This window comes from Erpetoichthys calabaricus, chromosome 6 (assembly GCF_900747795.2).
Source record: "Erpetoichthys calabaricus chromosome 6, fErpCal1.3, whole genome shotgun sequence".
Lineage (NCBI taxonomy): Eukaryota > Metazoa > Chordata > Cladistia > Polypteriformes > Polypteridae > Erpetoichthys > Erpetoichthys calabaricus.
This window is the reverse complement of record NC_041399.2, coordinates 191,649,654-191,668,539: the sequence shown is the minus strand read 5'-3', so window position 1 is coordinate 191,668,539 and position 18,886 is coordinate 191,649,654.

Genomic DNA, 18,886 nt, shown 5'->3' with positions numbered 1-18,886 from the left:
TCATACTCTGGTAGTATAGAATCTCTATCTATCTATCTATCTATCTATCTATCTATCTATCTATCTATCTATCTATCTATCTATCTATCTATCTATCTATCTATCTATCTATCAAAGATTTTTAGTGAAGCAGTATTTAGTTGTATGAAATTAAATCAAATGTGAAAAACTGACTGTGCAAAAATTTGATCCCCTTGTAATTGTGCTGATTTGAATGCCTGTCACTGCTCAATACTGATTACTTGCAACACCAAATTGGTTGGATTAGCTCGTTAAGCCTTGAACTTCATAGACAGGTGTGTCCAATCATGAGAAAGGGTATTTAAGGTGGTCAATTGCAAGTTGTGCGTCCCTTTGACTCTCCTCTGAAGAGTGACAGCATGGGATCCTCAAAGCAACTCTCAAAAGATCTGAAAACAAAGATTGTTCAGTCTCATGGTTTAGGGGAAGGCTACAATAAGCTATCTCCGAGGTTTAAACTGTCAGGTTCAACTGTAAGGAATGGAATCAGGAAATGGAAGGCCACAGGCACAGTTGCTGTTAAACCCAGCAGGTCTGACAGGCCAAGAAAAATACAGGAGCGGCATATGCACAGGATTGTGAGAACGGTTACAGACAACCCACAGATCACCTCCAAAGACCTCCAAGAACATCTTGCTGCAGATGGTATATGTGTACATCGTTCTACAATTCAGCGCAATTTGCACAAAGAACATCTGTATGGCAGGGTGATGAGAAAGAAGCCCTTTCTGCACTCACGCCACAAACAGAGTCACTTGTTGTATGCAAATGTTCATTTAGACAAGCCAGATTCATTTTGGAACAAAGTGCTTTGGACTGATGAGACAAAAATTGAGTTATTTGGTCATAATAAAAAGCGCTTTGCATGGCGGAAGAAGAACACCGCATTCCAAGAAAAACACCTGGTACCTACTGTCAAATTTGGTGGAGGTTCCATCATGCTGTGGGGCTGTGTGGCTAGTTCAGGGACTGGGGCCCTTGTTAAAGTCGAGGTCGGATGAATTCAACCTAATATCAACAAATTCTTCAGGATAATGTTCAAGCATCAGTCACAAAGTTGAAGTTACGCAGGGGTTGGATATTCCAACAAGACAATGACCCAAAACACAGTTCGAAATCTACAAAGGCATTCATGCAGAGGGAGAAGTACAATGTTCTGGAATGGCCGTCACAGTCCACTGACTTGAATATCATCAAAAATCTATGGGATAATTTGAAGCAGGCTGTCCATGCTCGACAGCCATCAAATTTAACTGAACTGGAGAGATTTTGTATGGAAGAATGGTCAAAAATATCTCCATCCAGAATCCAGGCACTCATCAAAGGCTATAGGAGGCATCTAGAGGCTGTTATATCTGCAAAAGGAGGCTCAATTAAGTATTGATGTCATATCTCTGTTGGGGTGCCCAAATGTATGTACCTGTTGTAAAGGACAGCCGGGTTCCATGCCCGGCAGGGATGCCTCTGCTGCATCTGTTCCGGGGGAGCTACCATGGACAGCTCAATACCTCCCCCGGGACGCTTGGTGGCAGCCTCCCTGGCAGACGATGATTCCCCAATTGGGCCCATGGCTCCATGGGAGATGGAGTCCTCCACAGCCTGGTTGGGGACTAGGATGGCCGCCAGGCCGAGCTGCATGGACTTTCCAGCCCGGCTGGTCAATTCCTCAGCCCCACCCGGAAATGCAATTAGGCCCAGGTGACCAAGCACCTGGACTACGTCCGGGTGGGGTATAAAAAGGCCAGCCACCACCACTCAGAGAGCCAGAGTTGGGAGGAAGGAGGACGAAGCTTGTGGTGGAGTGGTGGGAGAGAAAGAGTGAGTTATTGCTGAGGGGAGAAAGAGGTGCTTTTGAGACTGTATTACCTGTGGGTCACGGGGAAGACGTGCGCCCACGGGTGAAGAAGAAAATAAAGCCCTTGTGTTTTATAGTGCCTCTGTGTCATTCTGTGCCGGGTCGGGCGCTATATAGCGCTCTCTTTTTACACTGTCTAATTTTGTTATGATGCATATTGCATATTTTCTGTTATTTCAATAAACTTAATGTCACTGCTGTAATACTGTACTACTGTTTCCATAAGGTGTGTCATATATTAAAAAGAAGTTGCTACTTTGAAAGCTCAGCCAATGATAAACAAAAATCCAAAGAATTAAGAGGGGTTCCCAAACTTTTTCATATGACTGTATATATATATATATATATATATATATATATATATATATATATATATATATATATATATATATATATATACTGCGGTGGGTTGGCACCCTGCCCGGGATTGGTTCCTGCCTTGTGCCCTGTGTTGGCTGGGATTGGCTCCAGCAGACCCCCGTGACCCTGTGTTTGGATTCAGCAGGTTGGAAAATGGATGGATGGATATATATATATATATATATATATGTGTGTGTGTGACCATTGGCCTAGAAGCAGGCAAAACAATGCAAAAATTTGGGGTACTACGCTGGCAACCCCATTTATTTCTTAACGCAAAGGAAAAAAAATAAAATTAACAGAAACAGTCCTGACAATAAATACAGGCTTCAAATGGATAGATAGATAGATAGATAGATAGATAGATAGATAGATAGATAGATAGATAGATAGATAGATAGATAGATAGATAGATAGATAGATAGATAGATACTTTATTAATCCCAAGGGGAAATTCACAATTCACAATGAACTGAAATGGTAATATTTGTCATATCTGGTCATAATTGAAATCTCCCATATAACACATAATCGGTCGTCCAAGCTCCTCTCTTTTCCGTTGTCCTCTCAAGACAATGCCAAATTCCCGGGGTTCCGATTTTTTATCTCCTCAGGGCAGGAAGGGAGGGGCCTTTCTTCTGACCTTACTATCGGGATTGGTTGCCTTCACTGGACACTCTCTTTTGCCCAAGAGTAAACCTGCTTACCTCAACTGAGCTGATCAGGGTGCCCTCTGCCTCTTTCCAGTTTCCTAAACACACATTTACAGTCTTCTTCCTCTTTCTTCTTCTATTTACAGATTAGATTTATTCTCAGTACATGTGGAATACGTTTTTCTTCCCCTGTTCCCAACCATCCATTATTCAACTGCTTTTTTTCTTTTTGCTCTCCACCAAACACTCTTTGTATGCCCGTCTTCATGATTCCATTATTACATCTATTCTAATCACTCAGAGATGGATCACTGAACTACTATATTTATGTCAATTCCATTGTGTTGGAACACAATTTTCAAAAACAAGAAAAATTATTCCAGAAAGCTAATTATCAACACATCCAATATAAATTTGTTAATAGAGTTTATCACTATCCTAGAAAGCATTTCCTGATTAACTCCTGACCAATCTGTTACCAGTGTTTCCTTAATGTACCAGGCACTTTTTTCCACACATCCTGTGAATGTCCCACTATTGCATTTCCCTGGGCCTCAGTTGTTCTTGCTCTCACCTCCATTTTATCTGTCTTTTTCCCTTGCTGCTCTACCATTCTCCTGTTTTTAGATTTCTCTGCTCTGTTTCTCTTTTCATCAACAGCTACAATAGCAGCCAAAATCCTTATAGTTTCCCGATTGAAGAACCCTGACCTTGTTACTTTCTCTGTCTGGAGGTCCTCTTTTAATCTCCTTGCTCTGTTAGAACTGTCAATAGTGTACCAGCACAAACCATTTGTGAGTAAGGAGACACTATTTCTGTGTTCAGGTCATGGATGACAGCAAGCTCATCTTCTTCTTCTTTCAGCTGCTAACATTAGGGGTTGCCACAGTGGATCATCTTCTTCCATAATTTTCTGTCCTCTGCATCTTGCTCTGTTACACCCATCACCTGCATGTCCTCTCTCACTACATCCATAAACCTTCTCTTAGGCCTTCCTCTTTTTCTCTTCCCTGGAAGCTCTATCCTTAGCATCCTTCTCCCAATATACCCAGCATCTCTCCTCTGCACATGTCCAAACCAACGCAATCTCGCCTCTCTGACTTTGTCTCCCAACTGTCCAACTTGAGCTCACCCTCTAATGTCCTCATTTCTAATCCTGTCCATCCTCGTCACACCCAATGCAAATCTTAGCATCTTTAACTCGGCTACCTCCAGCTCTGTCTCCTGCTTTCTGGTCAGTGCCACCGTCTCCAACCCATATAACACTGCTGGTCTCACTACCGTCCTGTAGACCTTCCCTTTCACTCTTGCTGATACCCGTCTGTCACAAATTACTCCTGACACTCTTCTCCACCCATTCCACCCTACCTGCACTTTCTTTTTCACCTTTCTTCCACAATCCCCATTACTCTGTATTGTTGATCCCAAGTATTTAAACTTATTCACCTTTGCCATCTTTATCATATTCCAACTTAATTTGTAAATTTTAGTTTTTTCTCACTCATCCAGATGTGAGGGATTCTGGGCTTTGTCAGCGACCTTCATGCTTTAATAATTTATGTTTAACTGCATGGCTCTGGGATGAGGTGGGATGAGGAGGGGTGGGGTTGGATGAGGGGGGATGCAGTGGACGGAGAGAGTTCAAATTAACATATGAAAATATTTTGCTTTGCTATCCTCTTCGATATTTAAAATCAAATTTAAAAAATGTAAAAAATTAGCACTGCTTTTACGAATCCCATAACAAACAGTATATAACAAATGCACCATCTATAGGAATAACAAATACAATCCATTTCATCACTACAAGTTTTTTGTGAGGAATAGTCTATTGGAATGTGAACAGATGGTGCACTGCAAACATTAACAATGAGGTCTACATTGAAAAAAGATTTCTACCCGTCTTAGATGGGTAGCACAGGTTGGCCAGCCATATCTGTGGATATATGGTTCCAGCACCTTCCGGGGACATGTTCAGGACTTATATAAAAACATAAAGATGATTATGCACATGAAGCAAACACAATGGCTAATACTGAGGGTTGGATGGGCTTGAGTATGCCATGCCTCAGCAGCATCATCCTGTGCATGTTGTTTCTTGTGTGTATTGTACTACACACAGGATTTTCAAATGCTCTTTTTTGAGAATATTCTGGATTATTTTTTTATAATTTTGAATCATGATGGGTCAAGCCTACAGATGCCAAACCTGTGGATAAGGGGGTAGCTGTATATGTATATTGTGACCACAAGGGGGTGCAAGTGATCTACAAACCCAAGACATTATAAAGCATCAAATAATTTTAGAATAAAATAAAAGATATTTATTCTAACAAAGCGCCTTCTAATGTTCATCTCTCCAATAGTCTGCCTCAATAACAATACACAACAAATCTTCCCTCCCTCTGTTCTCTGCTGAATGTTGCCCGCTGCCTCCTGACTCTGACTCAAATGAAGTGAGGCAGCGGACCCCTTTAAAGTTGAACTGGGGAATGCTTCTGGTGTCACGCCGTGTCTTCCTGGAAGTACTTCTGGGCCATACAGAAAGTAAAAGGGTCCTCTCCCAACAGCACCCAGGGACCCCAACAGGGCTGTTCTTCCGGTGTCCAAATCTCAAGCACCTGATTGGGATACCATATGAGGACCACTGCCATAAAGTGTATGAGGTAAGGAAACAATCTCAATCCTCAGCTCTCCTCAGTTCATCTCTTAAGACATTCGGCTAGATACAAATTTGTTTCGATGTCCCGCCAGCCAAACTGTGAGTGTCATTGTACTGTCCTTCCATCCGGGTAATGAATCATCTTCCATCCCAGCCGGGATGCCCGTTCTCCTCCTACTATATATGTATCTCTATATATATAAAATCCTACATCTGTCTGTCTGTATGTCTGTCCGCTTTTCACGAGAGACTACTTTACAGATTTAGATCGTATTTTTTTTTATAATTTGCTTGAACATTCCAGTTGATTTTGCTATGTATCATAGTTTGCTTGTGGTACGGATTTATTTGCACGAATCCGAGAGACATGCAGCAGGCCGAGGGGAGGGGGTGGCTCCAGCCTCAGGGCACACCTTACCTACACTTAGTTAGTGAATGAGAGAACTATGTAATGGATTTAAATCAGATTTTTTCTATATTTTGCTTGAACTTTCCAGTTGATTTTGCGACTTCTCTCATCATGCTAAGAATCATACTTCACTTGCAGGAGCGATATATTCACGCTAATCAGAGACAGAGGCTGCGGGCTGAGGGGAGGAAGAAGCGTGACATCAGGAGTAGGGAGCCAGGCAGGGCCCTCCTCATTGTCCTGTTTCACTACTACGTGGTGGAGCCGCAGAGGACGACTAGTATATATATAAAATGCCTAAGTCGATCCGTGTGTTACACAATTACTTGCCAACTAATTAATCTAGAACCTTCATTGAAAGCTTATAACCTGATATGTTCTGGAGATTCAAAACATTTTAATTTGCATGATTATGTTGGTTATAAAGGATGGCAAAGTGACCTGTAGTCATGTGTTTACTGCAAACTGATTGAAAAATCAAGTGATAACCATCATAATAGCAGAAAGAAAAAGAAGAGCAGCAACATCTACTCAGCATCAAGCAGATCACATAAGACAATTAAATGATAAAAAATGACAAAGAACAAGCAGACAAGATACTGAAGCTCAAATACAAACAAGAAGTAATTCTGAATATTGCCCAATGTGTTCTGGAAGTTGAAAATTTTATGTCACAGCAACCTAGTGGCCACTTTGCTGGTGGCCACAAAAGTTTATTGTAATAAAACCACAGACCCCATGATCAGAATTCATTGTCATGTGTAAGTATTGGGTTTATTGATTATTGAACATGTTAAATGTAAATAAAGGAAGACAAAGAGACCTGTGGTTATCTGCAAAGTGATCGAAAAACCAAGTGACAACCACCATAATAGTAGAAAGAAAAAGAAAAGTAGCAACATCTGCTGAGTATTGAGCAAATTGCACAAAGTGATTAATTTACAAATAACGAGGTAGAATAAGAAGACAGTACACTGAAGCACATAGACAAGAAGTAATCCTGAATATTGAGCAATTGAGCCAGTAGACAAACATGACAGGTCATACACATGCAAGAGAAAGTCCAAGACACAGAATGTAAGAATATCCCAGAGAAAGAAATGCTCATCACCTATCATGAAGGTTGTCAAATAGTTGAAAGTTACGACCATATGAAAGCATTGCTTTTATACGCTTACATCGATGTTTTTTGAAGACAACTACTTAGCAAAGTTACATCAGTGATGTGATCAATGTCAAGCTGTATGTGTTAATGTCTGAAACAAAAGAATGCTTTGCCAAAATAGAAAGGCTCAGTTTGTTCTTTGTGAGCTGCTACAAATAACAAAATACATTATGACTTCTAGAAGAACTGAAAGTAGTACCAACTTAGAAAACATCAGATATATTAACAGCTCCTTATCTGCAACTTGTTCTTATTTGCATTTTATTTTAGGAGTGTAGGCCCATTTAATTCAAAAGTATACAATAAATCAACTAGGAAGAATTATGTTAGATATTTACACATTAAACATACAAAATATATCAGTCATACAGAGATACGTAATGTACAAAGGGATAATGGTATGTTTCATTATATACAGTGGTGTGAAAAACTATTTGCCCCCTTCCTGATTTCTTATTCTTTTGCATGTTTGTCACACAAAATGTTTCTGATCATCAAACACATTTAACCATTAGTCAAATATAACACAAGTAAACACAAAATGTAGTTTGTAAATGGTGGTTTTTATTATTTAGGGAGAAAAAAAAATCCAAACCTACATGGCCTTGTGTGAAAAAGTAATTGCCCCCTGATCCTAATAACTGGTCGGGCCACCCTTAGCAGCAATAACTGCAATCAAGCGTTTGCGATAACTTGCAATGAGTCTGTTACAGCGCTCTGGAGGAATTTTGGCCCACTCATCTTTGCTAAATTGTTGTAATTCAGCTTTATTTGAGGGTTTTCTTGCATGAACCGCCTTTTTAAGGTCATGCCATAGCATCTCAATTGGATTCAGGTCAGGACTTTGACTAGGCCACTCCAAAGTCTTCATTTTGTTTTTCTTCAGCCATTCAGAGGTGGATTTGCTGGTGTGTTTTGGGTCATTGTCCTGTTGCAGCACCCAAGATCGCTTCAGCTTGAGTTGACGAACGGATGGCCGGACATTCTCCTTCAGGATTTTTGGTAGACAGTAGAATTCATGGTTCCATCTATCACAGCAAGCCTTCCAGGTCCTGAAGCAGCAAAACAACCCCAGACCATCACACTACCACCACCATATTTTACTGTTGGTATGATGTTCTTTTTCTGAAATGCTGTGTTCCTTTTACGCCAGATGTAACGGGACATTTGCCTTCCAAAAAGTTCAACTTTTGTCTCATCAGTCCACAAGGTATTTTCCCAAAAGTCTTGGCAATCATTGAGATGTTTCTTAGCAAAATTGAGACGAGCCCTAATGTTCTTTTTGCTTAACAGTGGTTTGCGTCTTGGAAATCTGCCATGCAGGCCGTTTTTGCCCAGTCTCTTTCTTATGGTGGAGTCGTGAACACTGACCTTAAATGAGGCAAGTGAGGCCTGCAGTTCTTTAGACGTTGTCCTGGGGTCTTTTGTGACCTCTCGGATGAGTCGTCTCTGCGCTCTTGGGGTAATTTTGGTCGGCCGGCCACTCCTGGGAAGGTTCACCACTGTTCCGTGTTTTTGCCATTTGTGGATAATGGCTCTCACTGTGGTTCTCTGGAGTCCCAAAGCTTTAGAAATGGCTTTATAACCTTTACCAGACTGATAGATCTCAATTACTTCTGTTCTCATTTGTTCCTGAATTTCTTTGGATCTTGGCATGATGTCTAGCTTTTGAGGTGCTTTTGGTCTACTTCTCTGTGTCAGGCAGCTCCTATTTAAGTGATTTCTTGATTGAAACAGGTGTGGCAGTAATCAGGCCTGGGGATGGCTACGGAAATTGAACTTAGGTGTGATACACCACAGTTAGGTTATTTTTTAACAAGGGGGCAATTACTTTTTCACACAGGGCCATGTAGGTTTGGATTTTTTTTTCTCCCTAAATAATAAAAACCATCATTTAAAAACTGCATTTTGTGTTTACTTGTGTTATATTTGACTAATGGTTAAATGTGTTTGATGATCAGAAACATTTTGTGTGACAAACATGCAAAAGAATAAGAAATCAGGAAGGGGGCAAATAGTTTTTCACACCACTGTAGATGTTTTATATTTTTGTATAGTAACCAACATCCAGGCTGTACTTCACTATTTATAACAATTGTACTTATTCTAAAGAGCAAATAAAAATGTTTTGTATGTTTTTAAATACTAATATTTTATCTGTGTTACTTATGCACAACATACATCCACCCATTAAAATTCTGTATCAGGAGGTTATTTTTTTACTGATTTGAATGTGCAATAAATAAGTTGTTTGGTTCTGGATTCAGAAACTAATGAATAAACAAAGAAATTGTTATTCAATGCTTTTGCTCCTTCTACTTGTTATTTTATCAACAGCACAACTTATAAACTTAAGTTCTTCAACAAAACATTCAAAAAATTATTTGAAGGAATTCATTGCAAAGTTATACAAATCTGTTCACTGTTTGTGCAATCTGCTGTCTAGCTCCAAAATAGTAATTATAGCAATTATAATAAAAGCAAAGGCTTGTGAAACTAGTGAACTGAGGCGTAGTCATACAGTATGTGGCTTCCATAGGTTATTATTATTTCTCTTCACAGTCACACATACTAAGCCTTGCTATATTATAAAAGTAATTCACTGTAGATTTTCTGCTAAGAAACAAAATGCACCAGTCGATCATACAGGAGAGAAAGAGCTGATCCTACCCACACATAAGAAAGTAACCAATCTCAGACAGGTAAAAACAAAATAAAAATGGGATATGTAATAAATATACTGTACTTTCATTGTTCTTCACTTGCAGATATCGTCTCCAAGGCATAAGGAAACAAAAATGAGAATTAAGTACAACTTTGCTTTAAAGAGGAACTCAGTACTATATTGAGCTCCCTACTTAAGTTTTTAATGGCTTTTTAAGCTTTTATCTTCTCCTTTTCAAAAATGAATCATTAATATCTAAACATTATAAATACCTCAAAAATATTTTAACATGTACTAAATAGAGTACATGCTGAAGGATTAAAAGAGAATAATAACCCACACAGTATTAACTTTCATATTCTTATAGTGTGCTTATATGACACTGAAAAACTTTTTTAAAACTATCCCTAATTTTTGCTTACTCACATGTGGATAGTGTGACTTGCTTTCTTATTTTTACATAATATTATGATAAAGTATGCACTTAGAAAATCTTACAAAATTTTTACCAGGTCAGAACCAGTCATAGATCTTTAGAAAAAATATTTCTACTCAGGATAACATCTTGTTAACCAGTAATTGATCTTAAGAAAAACCTAATCTACTATGTGAGTATTCTACTCAGGGAGTGTCTAAACAGGAGAGGCCTGAATACGAAAGGGGAGTCAGCCCACACACTACGACTCCCCATTGACCCAAGAGGTGCATCAACCAAGCACAAGACTAGCATAAATTCCTATTAGTTGAGACGCTCCACCTCTCTAACATTCCATCCATCAAGGGACCATTCTGGATCAGAGGCCAGCAGTCCCTTTCTCTCATTCCGTCCATCCAGAGGCCATGCTGGAGACCAGTCAGCTTACTAAGATGATGAGCCACCTTGTTATGTAGGTACATTTGATGCCTACACTCCTAGTAAAAAGAGCTGCTGTCCATCCAGGTTGTATTAGGTTTGATTTGTCACACTAATTACTTTGCTTCTGTTTTAGGCACATTAGAAATCTTACGTTAGAGAATGTTAATCTATAATACCTCTGTAATGCATGAATAAAAGTGTAAGTCTTCCCTCCTGCTTGATTTAGTGCTCTGTCATGTTGCCTAAGGGGAAGTATTTAGCTGCAGTAGCAGTCAACCCTGACAGAGACCATAAAGTGGAGATGCACATTACGACTGCATCTTTGTGACAAGCTGTTCAGTATAATCATATGAGGTTCTATAGTGGGGATTTAGAGAACTCTTTCAGGTCTATATTATAAAAAGTCTGGAAGTGAGAATAGGGTCACCCTAGGATCCTTCCACAATAAAAAAAACACTTTGCCCTTTTAATTTGCTGGTAGTGGTTCTGTTGTAAACACATTTTTCAGTATAGTGGTGCTCAAGCTTCTAGCTGCTAAAGAGAAGATCCATGCCTCACTTGCTCTTTGCATTCTGACCCCAATTATTTGGAGTTAATAGAATTGCAGTTGGGTCTAATGATGTCACTCCATTTCCAAGTTTATGTACTTGTGGTCTATGAAAGAATGCACAGCCCCAGGTTTTGGCTTCTTGCTCAGAGTCATCTCTACTTGTTTAAATATTTAGAGTCCACCTATGGTCACATTGATGACACTCTATCACATACTAAGTATGTACAAGAGCAAGTGGGTGTTATCACGGTAACCTTTTAATTCCAAAAATGACGATAAAACGATCAAAGTAAAACCAGATAAAAGAATCAGACAGGAGGGTTAAATGCAGGTGAAATACAAAAGAACAAAACAAAAAGAAGACTATAGCAATATGTCTGCTGTACCTACCCACAAGGACTAGAGTGATAGCCAAACACAAATGACAATCACCACCAAATAAATAGCAACTGATTAGCTATTTAAATATGTGTCAAAAGAAAAAGAAAATAACAAAAATGCAAAAGCACATTACAAATAATTAATCAGTGAACAATAAGACTAAGCTGGTGCTAACAAACAAAATAATCCAAGAGAAGCAAACACTTAATCAGAAAACAAGCAAAACACCAAACACTTGAAGTCAGAACTCTTAAGTCATAAAACAATAATCTAAATCTATATTTTTACTAAATTCTATAATTAATTTAAGAAGAGAAAATTGTCCAGAAATCCAAATGCAAAAGTGCTAACCATTATATAAGGTATAAATTCACTAATCCTACATTGATTTCCAGGTGTTATGATTCTTGTTGTTTTTTTTTTGTTTGATTATCATTTTGATATTATTTGTGCATTATTTTTCTGCTATTTGTTTTATTTTAATATTATTCTGGTGACACCATTTTATTTTATTTTCACATGGCCACAGTTGTAATTATATACTCATTTGAGATGACGGTGCCCTGACCTCTCTATCCAGGGGTCAGATTTACAAAGCTTGTATATGCCCAAAAAGAAGCCCGGCATGTGCTTACATAACTTTCCATGTAAACGTCCCATCTCAAAATCACTTCTGGGATCAACAATGGGTAAAGAAAGTTTCCAGGTCTCCAAGCCACACTCCTGCTTTAAAACCTTATGCTGCCATCTAATGGCTGCAGGAACACATATGGTATTCTGCTAGTCCTACATTTTGCAGCATAATTGTACCATTTATGTGTCTTGACCTCTTAACTGTCCAAATCCTCTTTCTTATATTAGATTCCACTTTTCTCTTTACTTTTATGGACTTGTTTGTGCAATCTTACATGCTGTATCCTAGCCTGGAGATCTTTTGATTTCTTTATTGCCAAAATGGTCCCTGATTACAGTTACCCTATTCTTCATCTATTGGCCTAGTTAGTCTTGGCACAGTTGCTCCTTAATTTCGCAGGTCATCAGGCCATCACAACTTTAATTAGAAATGGCAGAAGTATGTACAGTTTGCATATATCACCAAAGACGCTGCCAGAGCAGAAGTAATATGAGTCAAGCATTGAGTAAGGAAGTGTTTTTCTGTTTGACAAAAAATAAATCACAGCATATTGTTTTTTTCTAAAACCCACCTTTACTTACAGTGCCATGGTTTCTTTTCATGAACCATTTGTCCCAAGCAAGTATGTCTGGTTCTGACACAGTGTTTACTTCAATGCCATGCTACGCCCATGGCTTCTTCTTGTTTGCTTTCAGCGATCGTAAAAGTAGGTATGTCCCCAACAATAGATATTCAGTTTTTGAGCTAAATCACTAATGAAATAAGGTAGAAAAAAGAAAAACCTGTTATTGAACTTCAGGAAGAAGAGAAAACCTTTCCATTGTTCATTCAGATTTAAGTTCTCTTTGGACTTAAAGCAAGTCTTTTAGTCTGATCTCATACTCATTTTCTTGGGCTCTTTTTCCAAAAAGAAACTGAGAAATTGCTTTAGATGCACACTTTATTATGGATAAATTTGCTATTTATGCACATCAGTCTACACTCAATAAACCATAAAGACAAATTGAAAACATGTTTCAGTAAGGTTGCACTGTGTTACACAGTATAATTGTGGTAAGGGTGCCCTGTTTGATTGTGAATTGCTGACTTCATATACGCAGGTATGTGTTGTAATGGACCAGCCGGGATGCCCCTTCGATGTGGATTCAGGGGGAGCAGCCCTGGATAGTGCAGTACCTCCCACTGGACGCTGGATGGCCGCCCCCCTGGGTTGGAGCGGTGCCTCAGTGTCTCGCAAGGTTTCATGGGAAATGGAGTTCTCCACAGCCTTGTTGGGGTCTGGGTTGGCTGCCAGGGAGTGCGGTGGGGTCCCTGAGCCCACTTGAACTAATCTTCAGCCCCGCCTGGGAGTGCAATTGGAAACAGGTGATCAAGCACCTGGAGCACTTCCGGGTGGGTCATAAAAGGAACCAGCAACCACCACTCGGCGGCCAGAGTCGGGTGGAAGGAGAACAAAGCTGTGGAGGAGTGGTGGGGAAAGAGAAAAGAGAGAAGAGTGTTTTGGTGGTGTTAAGTGCTGTAGTTGGGACTGTGTATTGCCTGTGGGGTTCACGGGGAAGACATGCCCCACAGGTGAAGAAAATAAAAGTTTCTGGGCTTTTATACGTGCCTCCCATGTCAAGTCTGTGTTGTGTCGGGCGCAATATAGCGCCTTTCTTACAGTGTCTTTCTAAACAAAGCTCAATCAATTCGGTTTGCCACAGGATAATTAAAGCAAACAGGAGGCACTAACCACAATCTGTAGTCACCATTGCAAAGGGTCGGAATACTTCTATGAATGAGAGGTTTCAGTTTTTGGATTTTAATAAATTTGAAAGCATTTTTGAAAACATGTTTTGACTTTGACATTATAGGTTATTAAGTGTAGATTAATGGGCATAAATGGCAAATTTATCCATTTAAAATTAAATGTACTACACAATAAAGTGTGCAGAAAGTGAAGGGTGTGAATACCTTTTGAATGTACTGTAAATCTACTCTGCGCAAATAAAAACAAATGTAAAAACAGAAACAATGCAGCACATACTCCATATCTGCATAACCATTTAAAGCATAAGTCACATTATTTGTTATTCCTTCTCACTGCAGTACTGTATGTACCTCTATTACGACAGTATTTGTACTCGAAGAATAAACATAAGAGAGAGGAAAAATTAAAAATTAGTAACATACATGTAGATAGAAGCAGCCCTCAAAAACTCAAATCAGTAACGGTAGTCGAAACAACCTTGGTTTTATTACACTGGTCAACAAGCATTTTGCTACTGGGATTCTTTCATCTGTACTTTAACAAATTTCACTTGCTGACTCCAATCTGAAAACCATTTTCGTCCAGCATGAAGCATTTTTTAGTTATGATGTTCCAGGTCTTGGACAACTAGGGTGACTGGACAGTAAAGGCGATGCGTTTCAGCATTTAAGAAATGTTTGGTCTCGAGAAAAGTGAAGCCAAAATTAAGGAAGGTGTTTTTGTTGGCCCTGAAATCCAGGAGCTTGACGATGAGTTCAAAAGGAAACTGAAGCCAAATGAATCAGCACCCTCATTCGTGCAGGTTGTCCAGAATTTTCTTGACAGTCACAGAACAGAGAATTATGCTGAGCTTGTGGAGAATATGCTGAAAGTATATTAACTTACGGGAGCCAGAATGTCACTGAAGACGCATTTTTTACATTTTCATCTTGATTTTTTCCACCAAATCTAAGCGATGTCAGAGATGAGCTTGGGGAAAGATTTCATCAAGATACAAAGGTGATGGAAAACCGATATCAGGGAAAATTTACTCCGAGCATGATGGGTGACTACTGTTGGTTCATGCAAAGAGAGACAGATGTGCAGTACAAGTGCAAAAACAATTGCCTCAGACAATTTTGAGCACCCTGACCTCACTTTTATCTTCTTCTTCTTTCGGCCGCTCCCGTTAGGGGTTGCCACAGTGGATCATCTTGTTCCATATTTTTCTGTCCTCTGCATCTTGTTCTGTTACACCCATCACCTGCATGTCCTCTCTTACCACATCCATAAACCTTCTCTTAGGCCTTCCTCTTTTCCTCTTACCTGGCAGCTCTATCCTTAACATCCTTCTCCCAATATACCCAGCATCTCTCCTCTGCACATGTCCAAACCAACGCAATCTCGCCTCTCTGACTTTGTCTCCCAACCATCCAACTTGAGCCGACCCTCTAATGTCCTCATTTCTAATCCTATCCATCCTTGTCACACCTAGTGTCAAAATCTTAGCATCTTTAACTCTGCCACCTCCAGCTCTGTCTCCTGCTTTCTGGTCAGTGCCACCATCTCCAACCCATATAACATAGCTGGCCTCAAAAATTGACATGTTTTAAAGTGTTTCTGGTATCATCTTCTGGTTTGTTTTCAGAATAAACACATTCAAACAATTTTGTGGGACAGAGTTCAAACTCTAGATATTGTGTTGATATATTATATTGACAGTGGCATAGTGGTGCAGTGGGTAGCGCTGCTGCCTCGCAGTTAGGAGACCTTAGGTCCACCCTGCGTGGAGTTTGCACGTTCTCCCCGTGTCTGCGTGGGTTTCCTCTGGGTGCTCTGGTTTCCTCCCACAGTCCAAAGACATGCAGGTTGGGTGTATTGGCAATTCTAAATTGTCCCTAGTGTGTGCTTGGGGTGTGTGTGCGTGTCCTGCAGTGGGCTGGCGCCCTGCACAGGATTTGTTTCCTGCCTTGCGCCCTGTGTTGGCTGGGATTGGCTCCAGCAGACCCCCGTGACTCTGTAGTTAGGATATAGCAGGTTGGATAATGGATGGATGGATATTATATTGATATTCAAAAGTGTCAAAACGGCAGTAATGTATATCTCAAAATTCTGCTGTGCTAGCTTAATTCCGATTTCATATATGAAATCAGTGTAAAAAAGAGCTGCTCTGAAGTTCCCTGTAGCAAACAACAAATATTTTTTTGTAGACTAGTGTTATTAGCTTTACATTCTCTTCACACTTAATATAGAGTATTTTTGTGTGATCCTTGAACTGACCCCGACCTGTTCAATCTGCTTATATTTCTTTTTTAAGTTTCTTAATCAAAAAAATCTATCAAAGTATCTTTAAGAGACATCTCACTAAAGCACAAAACAGAAACTTACTTGACTGCCTTTTTCACTCAGGAGTGAGTTTTCACTTCATCTCCAGGCATAAGGGTGGGCCTGTGGCCCAGTGCCAGGAGAGGCTCAGGAGGGCAGTTATGCAATGCCTGTGAATTGGTGTTTGCTTTTCAAGGTGAGCAGGTATTCCCTTAAATAGTTTGCACAGAGGAGAGGCAGAGGCAGACCTGTGTTTCATGTAGCCACAAGAGAAGCTTTGTAGAAAACAATAATAAAATGACTGAAGCAGACATAGCAGTCAGAAAACAGCTAAAAATTAAGCAGGACTTTAAAACATGGAAAAGAGTGATGGAACATATCCAAATTATATGGAATCGCAGCTGTCCAACATTCGAATGATGTGAGCCTCAACCAAGCTGGTAAACTACACACAGTGGCCAAATATTTAAAAGGGACAGTTAAGTCTTGGAAAAGCTTTTCGGAACACCTCTCCTTTTTGAATTCACAGATTCTTTTTGATGTGGAGCCATGGTTATACAGTATAACACACCTCTATTGGTACTTTTGTTTGCCTATTCCTACACTTACCAGCCTTTGGGGATATACAGTTCAAAGTTGAAATGCACTTGCACCCAGGACTACAGTCCACTACCTTCTGTCAGTAACTCCTTCAGACTTCACCCAGGTACGACTGTCACTGTAGCCTTCCTATTAGGTGTGTGCTCTCTCTTTTACCCCGATTGACCTACACCAGCTGAGAAAGGAACTTGAGTATCAGCCTTTGGTCGTATAATAAAGCAAAATGTGCAGTATTTAATACATTTTAATCTTTAAGCATTATTCAAATAGAGCAAAATAAGCATTATAAAATGTGGCAATAAACACCAATATGACCTTGTACTACTGCTAAATAATCCAGGCGGCCCAATTCTTGCATTGCTTGAAGAGTCTGCAGCAAGTCAGAGGATTCTTGGCATGACTCTTCCCACTTCCTTTTTCTCCTCTGATCAGCTTTTTTTTACAGATTCTATAACGCTACACTAAGTATGATGTGGTCATTCTGTATTCAAGAAAACAGAAATTTTTTTTTAAAATGAAATTTGTTGTCTCCAAAAATCTTTCAGACCTCACATACTTCTCCCATTAGAGTCAGGAGGCTATTGGATGGTGGGCTTGTGTAACTAAGAACAGGGGTTGAAAGAAGTGCTCGTGTGCACATATTGTTGTCCTCATATTGATTTGGCAAAATTTTACACCGGATGCCCTTCCTGACGTAACCCTCCCCATTTATCCAGGCTTGGGACCGGCATGAAGAAACACACTGGTTTGTGCATCCCCTGTGGCTGGGTTAAAAAAGTGCTTGTGTGGAATCCTCTAAAATCATCTACTTTAGCTCATTACATATTAGATGGGATGAGAATGTTTGTATAACTTTTATAAGAACTTTTGAAATCACACAAGCATTATTGTAGTAGTTATCTAAAACAAAACAGGCATAGCCATGCAAGGCAATATTGCAAAGTAAATCACACTTTCTACTAATTACCAGTAAACCCCCGATTCTCTAATGAATCGCAAATGAACGAATGGCAATCACTCCGTCTTCCATCTAATCATTGGAGGGAGTACACACGATGGAGGGTGGGAGAGTTCTGGGAGGGAATGGATGTAATTAAATACATATATGCGTAATTGTATGCAGTAATATGTTTAAATTAAAATCGAAATGTAATAGTTATGTCATTTAAGTATAAAATGTCATTGTGCTGCCGCACATATATGTACAAAATATATTGTAGAGTAAAGGTGTAAATGAAGTACATAGAGAGTACAGACGGAATCCAATGGTAGATCACAGATATTTAATCAAATACTTCTTTATATACAACATTAGTAGTAAAGATGGTGTCCTGTCCTGGAATGAGTGTTCCTTGGTTTGGAGTATTTACAACTTTAACTTTAACGTCAGATGAACGCCGAACTCTTGAAAAGGCTACATAGAGTTGTCCATGTCCAAATACAGGTTCGGAGAGATAAATGCCAACTCTGTCCATGGTTTGACCTTGGGATTTGTTGATTGTTATGGCAAATGCTGCCTTAATGGGAAATTGGCGGCGTTTAAGTTGAAAGGGTAATTCCAGGTCAGAACTTGTAAGGTCAACTCTGGGAATCAAAACAGTATTGTTAGAATGCGATCCCGTAAGAACTTTTGCTTCAATAACATTGTCTGTCATGGTGTTGACGACTAACCGTGTACCGTTGCATAAACCTTGTTTAGTATTAAGGTTTCTTAATAGCATGACTATTGTCCCTATTTTAAGGTTAAGACTGTGTTGTGGTAACCTTGCTGGGTTAATAGTGTTTAAATATTCTAATGGGAAGTTAATATGCTCAGTTTCGTCCTCAGAATCAACTTTGTCAGTACTTAGAAAGAGGCAGCTTTCTCCAGGAAGCAGTGCAATGACTTGGTTTTTAATCTGATCAACGTCAATATTCTTTGGACATAATATAGCTCGTTGCGTTAAAAGTGGTATTTCGTCTAATGAGATCGCTTGACCAAACACCTCCGTTACTAAGTCGTCGCAAATAAAGTCTTGAGG